We start from the raw sequence: 7,395 nt of genomic DNA, 5'->3' as shown, positions 1-7,395 counted from the left end.
CAGTGCTATTGTATGGGTATGACAGTGCTTGAAAGGGAAATTCTAAGGTCATTCATATTACTAGAAGAAAAGTTAAAAACTGTAATATAGTACTGTACATGGCCATAAAACCTCATGTAAAACATGAGTATAGGTGATATTGCATATATAAGACTGTTTTTATAAAATATAAATACAAATATACTAGAGAGAAGGAAAAAGAATAGCAGCTATGTATGATAGGGAAGCATAGATTGAGAGGTGAGTTTTGTCTTTGTTTTTATTATTATTATTGGAATAATGAAAGTGTTCTAAGAATGATTGAAGTGATGCACAAATATGTGATACACCAAATACCACTGATCGTCCACTTTGAATGGGTTTATGTTTTATTAATATGTATAAATAAAATTGACATGTTAAAACGACTCTGTAAGAACTTAAGTGCCCAGAATTGGGTTAATTATGATGATTCCCATCATTGACATATATATGACCTGCTTTTATTTAGTTAATTCATTGCTTTGAATAAGTTGCTAACCCACCCAAAACAACAGCTCAAAACTTCACAATAACCTATATTTAAACATGTGATCACCACCACACCTACATGCCCTGTTTCCATTCGCCCAAAATAACTTTCTTTATTCAATCCTTTATTCATCATTCACTGGATTTTTTTTTAAGTTTATTGCACTAACATGTCTTCCAAAAAGTATAGGTGTGTGTGTTTGATTCAGACATGTTTATCTTGGTTTAACATATATAGTTTTTAAATTGTTGTCGTATTACTTATTAGAAATTGTATATAAGTAATTATTTCAATACCCAAAGACCAAACTACAACAGAAGATCCTATAGGATCAAGATTTTGAGACATTTTGGAAAGAGTTTTCTGTAAAGTATATCATTTCGGTGGCATGGCAACATCACAGTTCCACCGAAACCTACATAAACGATTCATGTATAATTTACTCCATTGTAACTGTTGTCTACAAATTCTACCAAAACTGCTTTTTTGCAAAGATTCTTTGGGCACTTGGTGCAAGAATGAGCATGATAATTTTTCACAGTGAGATGACCATTGTTATCAAAAGAGGTTGGATTTGTAAACACTTTATCAAACACATCATGAAAATTGGCAGCTTTCAAAGCCCAATCTATGAAGACTGAATTTGAATCTGAAAAAACGATATAGTCAAATGTATCCTTATTCTTTTCTATAAAATTTTAAAGTTCCAACATTTCTGGAGCATAAGGCATTGGTGCCATCACTCTTCATTTCATCTTTGCTTACAGCTTCTTCTCCCAAATACTTAAAGACTGTCCATAAATTCTGTCCAAAATCCTTTTGATAAGGATCCCCTCATTTCAGCAGGAAACTTTGTCTCTGGAGCACATGGCACTATCCAGGTGTCACTATTTTCACTTATGATTGTACTATCAAAAACCAGCAACATTTTCACGGTTTGGGATCCAGATTTGGGCTGCCCTGAAATACTTATCTTCCAAGAAGGAGATGGAAGACTTCGGCCAGTGCACCTAGACCCTGCTGGTGGCTGCTCGCACAGCTGTGGACCCATGTGCAGGGGCCCTGAGCCCACCGATAAAACCCCCAAGAGGAGTGGGGAAGCAGTATCTCCAAGACAATCTTACTTCAGCATAGGATTTAAAGTTAAACAGTCAAGGCAATCTTCAGTGTTAACACCGGCCAGGATGGGAGATACCAAGTCTTCTGGTTCGGTCAAAGAAATGACTTCTTACCTCTTGCCAAGTCCACCCTGAAGGTAGGGCCGTGTGCTGAGCACTGGTGGGGACAGGGCAATGACGGGCCTGGCTGCAAGTCCTGCCTGCGCTGCTCCCGCCACCCTCAACCTCCCAGCAGGAGCCTAACTTCCATACTTCAACAGCCACATGGATTCTTAGAACGCATGTGTGTATGCGTGTGCGTGGGCAAGAAATGCATCAGGATTTATGTAAGCTTGGGGGGCGTAAGGTTTTCACTTCCTATTATGTTGCTATGGTCCATTCATTTCACTCACTTTTGTCATTCTTTTTCACTTTTCAATAATATTCCATGCCATGATATGCCAGAATTACTTACCAGTTATCTATGGATGGATTGTTTCCAGGTTTTGCTGGTGTAAATAGAGCTAGCTGCCTTGTGCCTTCCTGTGGACACCTTTTCTTGCAGTCTTGGAATCTCTGACTCTGATGCATTAGGAGTCAGGGAATCCTTTAGTCATTGGCAGGTGAATGGCTAATCTAGGAGGCAATTCCAAACTGTTTTTTAATTTACACTCCCCTTTACAAAGGATAAGAGAGACTTAAATTGGCATCCTCATTCACACTGGGGATTTTCAGGCCTCTTGTATTTTGTCATTTGATTGTGTATAAACAAGCCTTTCATTGTGGACTTGAGTTGCACAATTTATTTTTATTCACTATATGAAAAGTTTTATATTTATTGTATATTTATTTGAATTGAAGTGTTCAATATACCATAGACCAGGGCATATATTTGACACTGACAGCGAAATTTTTTGAAAGCAAAAATAACCGATATTTTTCTGTTTGAAAGTATGTAAAATACCAGTAACAGCATCACTGAATTTCAGTTATTTATATAAAAATATGTGCCGCAATTAGTCCTAGTTCTGTGATATATGTGGAATTTTAAGTCATAATAAATTTTCTATTGCATGGATCAAAATAATAATTGAGAAGATTGATTATATTGATAAATATCTTAATCATGCATAGTTTCACATACCTCAAATATTTCACCTCAACGTTTAAAACTAAAGTTAATTTTAGGTGCTCATATTTTCAAATGGAGTTAGACTGTAATTAAAATTTAACCATTATAAAAGAAAAGTGCATACATGCATGTTACATTCTTGTATTATGCTTATTAAATATGTGTAATATTTAAAGAATATTGAAATTTAGTCAAGTATGCTGTCATATAGATCTGCCCTTGTTGCAGATATGATATGATCTGACAGAAATATACATTAGAGACTAAATGAGGCATATTAAAGAGAATAAGGACATAAAATGCAATAAAATTGAATAATAGTAAGCAGACAAGGTATGTGTAGGATGAAGAGAACTAACTGGAGCTTTCTGTTATCCGCAGGCAAGGGATGAATTCCGTAGCTTGGGATTCGGGCCCCACAGTCTTGCCCACAGACATCTCCAGGCTCACCTCCTGCTACAACCTCCATCATCATCTAACTCAGGGGACATCTTCGTGGTTTCACATCTCCTTGGCTTTTCTCTAACAACTTGCTTACTATGTTGACAGGCTTTTACTTGAGTTAGAAATAACATTCTGCTTAAGAATGGTATGTGGAGTCAGACCATGCTTATCCCCACAGACGTCCAGTGATTAGGGGAGGCAGATTCCACTTTTGCTGGTACGGATGGTGCTACCTTGAAGATTTGTGTCCAAGTGCTTGACTTAAATATGCCTTCATAGTCACTCTGTCTATCCTTATGCCAGTACCGCTGTGATGGTTACTGCAGATTTGGTGAGCACTCCAACTTTATTCCTCATTTTTAAAAATGCTTTGTCTATTTGGCTCCCTTGTATTTCCTTGGGAGTATTAATAAGCATGCCAATTTCTGCAAGAATGGAAATTGGAATTTTGATAGGGATTGTATTTAATCTGTAAATCAATTTGGGGATTAGATTTAAAAACATGTTTATGACTGTGGTTGAAAGGGAAAGTCTAAGGACATGTATGTTACTAGAAGGAAAGCTAAAGAAATGTAACATGGGACAGTATAACATAGTAAAACCTCATGTAAAATACATGATATTGCATATATATAAGACTGTTTTTACAAAACATAAGTACAAATAAACTAGAGAGAGGGAAGGAGAATAGCAGCTATGTATGGAAGGGGAAGTATAGATAATGAGAGGAGACGAATTTTTTTTTTATTTTTGGAATAATTAAAATGCTTTAAAAATGATTAAGTGATGAATGCAAAACTATGTGATTATCACAAATACCACTGATTGTACACATTGGATGGATTTATGCTTTATTAACATGTACCAATAAAACTGATTTGTAAAAAAGAAAATTAAATTTTAAAAAAATCTTTTTTCTGGCATACGTACAGCTTCAAACTACCGAAGGTGGCTATCAATATTAACTCCATATGCAAATGTAAATCTCCTTTGCCATGCAACCTAACATAATCAAAGGATCCAGGGATTAGGATTTGAACAGCTCTGGAGAGCCATTATTCTACCTACCAAAATGGATAATCCAATATGATCCTGGATTCAGGCTGCTGTTATTTGGTTGAAGATTTTTGCATCTATATTCAGAAGAGATATTTGTCTTTAATTTTCTTGTGATATCATTTTCTGGTTTTGGTGTCAGGATAATATATTGGCCTCACAAAATGGATCATGATTATTTTTCCATTCCTTCAATCTTTGACTTTCAATTGGAGTATATAATCCATTTACATTTCTTATATGTTCTATTTACATCTGCCATTTTGTTATTTATTTTCTATATGCCTCATATCTTTTTGTTCCTCTCTTTCTACATTACTGACTTCTTTTGGATATATATTTTCTGGTGTTCTACTTTACTTCCATATTGTTTATTTTAGGATGATTTTTTACTTATTTTCTTAATGGTTGCCCTGGGGATCGATATTAACACTTTAACTTATAACAATATTTCAATTAATATCAACTTGAATTCAATAGTTTACAAAAACTTTGCCCATATATAGGGGTATTTCCAGCCCCTTCCTTTGTGCTGTTATTGTCATACAAATTACATCTTTATACCATATGTGCCCATCAACACTGCAACTATATTTTTTATCAGGAGAAACAAGTTTTAAATTGAAAATCACACTTGTACTATTCATGCTCTTTATTTCTTATGTGAATCCAAGTTATAGTCTATAGTGTCCTTTGATTTCAAAAGAAGGACTCCCTTTAGTATTTCTTCTAGGGCAGGTTTGCTACAATAAATTCTCTCAGATTTAGTTTATGAGAGGATGCCTTAATTTCTCTTTCATTTTTGAAGGACAGTTTTGTTGTTTATTGACTTCTTCCATAACAAGGATTTCCTTTCAAAACTTCAAAAATATAGTCCCACCGCCTTCTGGCCTCCATGGTTTCTGATGAGAAATCACCAGCTGGTCTTACTGAAGAGCCCATGTACTTCATGAGTCACCTTTCCCCTGGTAGTTTCAAGACTCTCTTTGTTTTGAGCTTTGATATTTTTATTATTCTGTGTCCAAGTTTGGATCTCTTTGAGTTAATTTACTTAGGTTCTTTTTTATAATGTCTCTTATCTATTTTGTGAGCTATTTTTCTCATACTTGCCTTCTTAAGATGTAGTTACCTTTAGTTCTTTGAACATATTTAAAATAGCTAAATTCAAGTCTTTGTCTTGTAAATTCCACAGGTGGCCTTCTTCATGGACAATTTCTATTGATTGTTTTCCCATTTATGGGTCATACTTTCTTGGGGTTTTATTTTTTTTGCATGCCATTTTTTTTTTTTTTTTTTTTTGCTGAATACTGACATTTTAAACAGCATAATATGGTAGCTCTGCAAATGAGATCCCCTCTCTTCCCAATGTTCATTGTTGCTGCTTTCGTTGTTGTTTTGCATCTGCTTGTCTATTCAGTGACTTCCTTAACTAATTCTGTAAAGGCTGTGTTCTTTGTAGTGTGTGGTCACTGAAATCTTTACTCAGTTATCATTATGGTCAGCTAACGATCACACAAGAATTCCCTTAAATGCCTGGAGTCAGTAGGTTTCCAGGCTGTGCGCAAGGGCTCTGTGCCTATGGAGGCAAATCTGCAACACTCAGCCTAGCTGTTGACAAGTCTGACTTAGCCATCTCTTCCTACTTGTTTAGATCCTTAAATACAGTTACAGGGAGAGTTTAGGACTTTTATTTCAGGTCCTTCCTAAGTTGTGCAAACTTCTGGGCATGTGCACAACTCTATTAATCTGAGGGGCCTCTTAGACTCTCAGGATGTGCCATAGCCTTTCAAAACCCCCTACGAACACCTCATCCCCAAGCCTTTCCTTTTAAATTATGTACCCCAATTAAATTATGTACTATGTACCCCAATTGTTATTGCCATTGATAGTTCCCCTGGGAAAAAGGTTGTTCATGTTAGGTAAGCTCTAAGTTAGGTCAAATAAAGCAAGATTCTTGAGTGGGAATTTCCAGGGAACTGCTAGGCAGGTCAAAAAATGACAGCTGGCAATAGGGCTCAGAAGGAGCTCCAAACCTGTTACAGCCTCTTCAATGTCTACAATTTGCTGGCTTTCTAAGTGACTGTAGTTCTACTGGTTTCCAAGGCTACCACAGAGGTAGCGACGTGGGACCTGGAGATGATATGTTAAAGCACCGCAAAGCTCACTGTTCTAACCCTTCCCCCAGTTTTTGCAAGCCTTTAGGGTCCAGAATTCTGAAAGAATTGATTTTGTCCATTTTTTCCCACTTTTCTATTGCCTTCATAAAGGAAAGGATTTTCACAGGTCTTATGCCACTATTTCTGCTTCTGATGTCTCTCTTAGTTTTTGTTTTTTAAGACATACAATTACTGGCACTCTCTTGTAAAATGTTTTAATTTTAAGGAGCTTTTAAATAAATTCTCATCGCATTCTTGAGGAAAGCATTTGGATAAGGAAAGAAAACTAATAATTTTAGTTCACCATCACAACGCTATGTCCCAACAACGGGCGAGCCGATGGCCAATGCGCACACACACTCACATACACAGCTGCTCTCGGAGACATTAATCATTCATTCATTCAACAAGTTTTAGTTAGTCATGTAATATATGCAATCTATTCTTTTAGATACTGTACACACAAAGATTTATGGAGAAATTATAGGCTTTGTCCTCAATGAGATACCATGTACAGGGAGAAATAAAATAAAAATAACATTACGTAACGTTACATTACGGATAAGCACAAAGCAAAAGGGCAGAATGCTTAATTCTGTTTGAAAGGAAAATCTTGGTACGTAAGGACACTTTAATTTGTGCACAAGAGTTTGAAGAGTATTCTAGGACAGGAAACAACTTGGAATTGATTGATCATTAACTCTGTTTTTGGTGCTTGATTAAAAACATAGTAAGGCAGTGGCTCTTAGCTTTGAAGGTCACGGTCTAGTGAGGCATGCCCACCAGCACAAAGAACTCTCCGACCTCTTTCAAGGGAAAACTAGATGGTGGCTCTTGGTCAGTTATTAGGTTGGCAAAGCAGCTCTGCAAATGGCTTTTCAGTTTCACATTGGTGAAAGGTAAAACTTCAATTCATGCTGTAACAAATTCTATGGAAATATACTTGAGTAATTTTCAGTAAATGGAAGATGGGGAAAAAAAAAGATCAAAGTCATATGA

General features: G+C 36.0%; 1 pseudogene; it reads right to left on the bottom strand.

The window, feature by feature from the left end:
- Window positions 1-751: 751 nt before the first annotated feature.
- On the bottom strand, window positions 752-1,562 carry LOC101424380 (pyridoxal phosphate phosphatase PHOSPHO2-like; annotated as a pseudogene).
- Window positions 1,563-7,395: the final 5,833 nt, after the last annotated feature.

This window comes from Dasypus novemcinctus, chromosome 27 (assembly GCF_030445035.2).
Source record: "Dasypus novemcinctus isolate mDasNov1 chromosome 27, mDasNov1.1.hap2, whole genome shotgun sequence".
Taxonomy (NCBI): domain Eukaryota; kingdom Metazoa; phylum Chordata; class Mammalia; order Cingulata; family Dasypodidae; genus Dasypus; species Dasypus novemcinctus.
The sequence above is the reverse complement of the archived record's forward strand: the minus strand, read 5'-3'. Positions and strand labels throughout refer to the sequence as shown.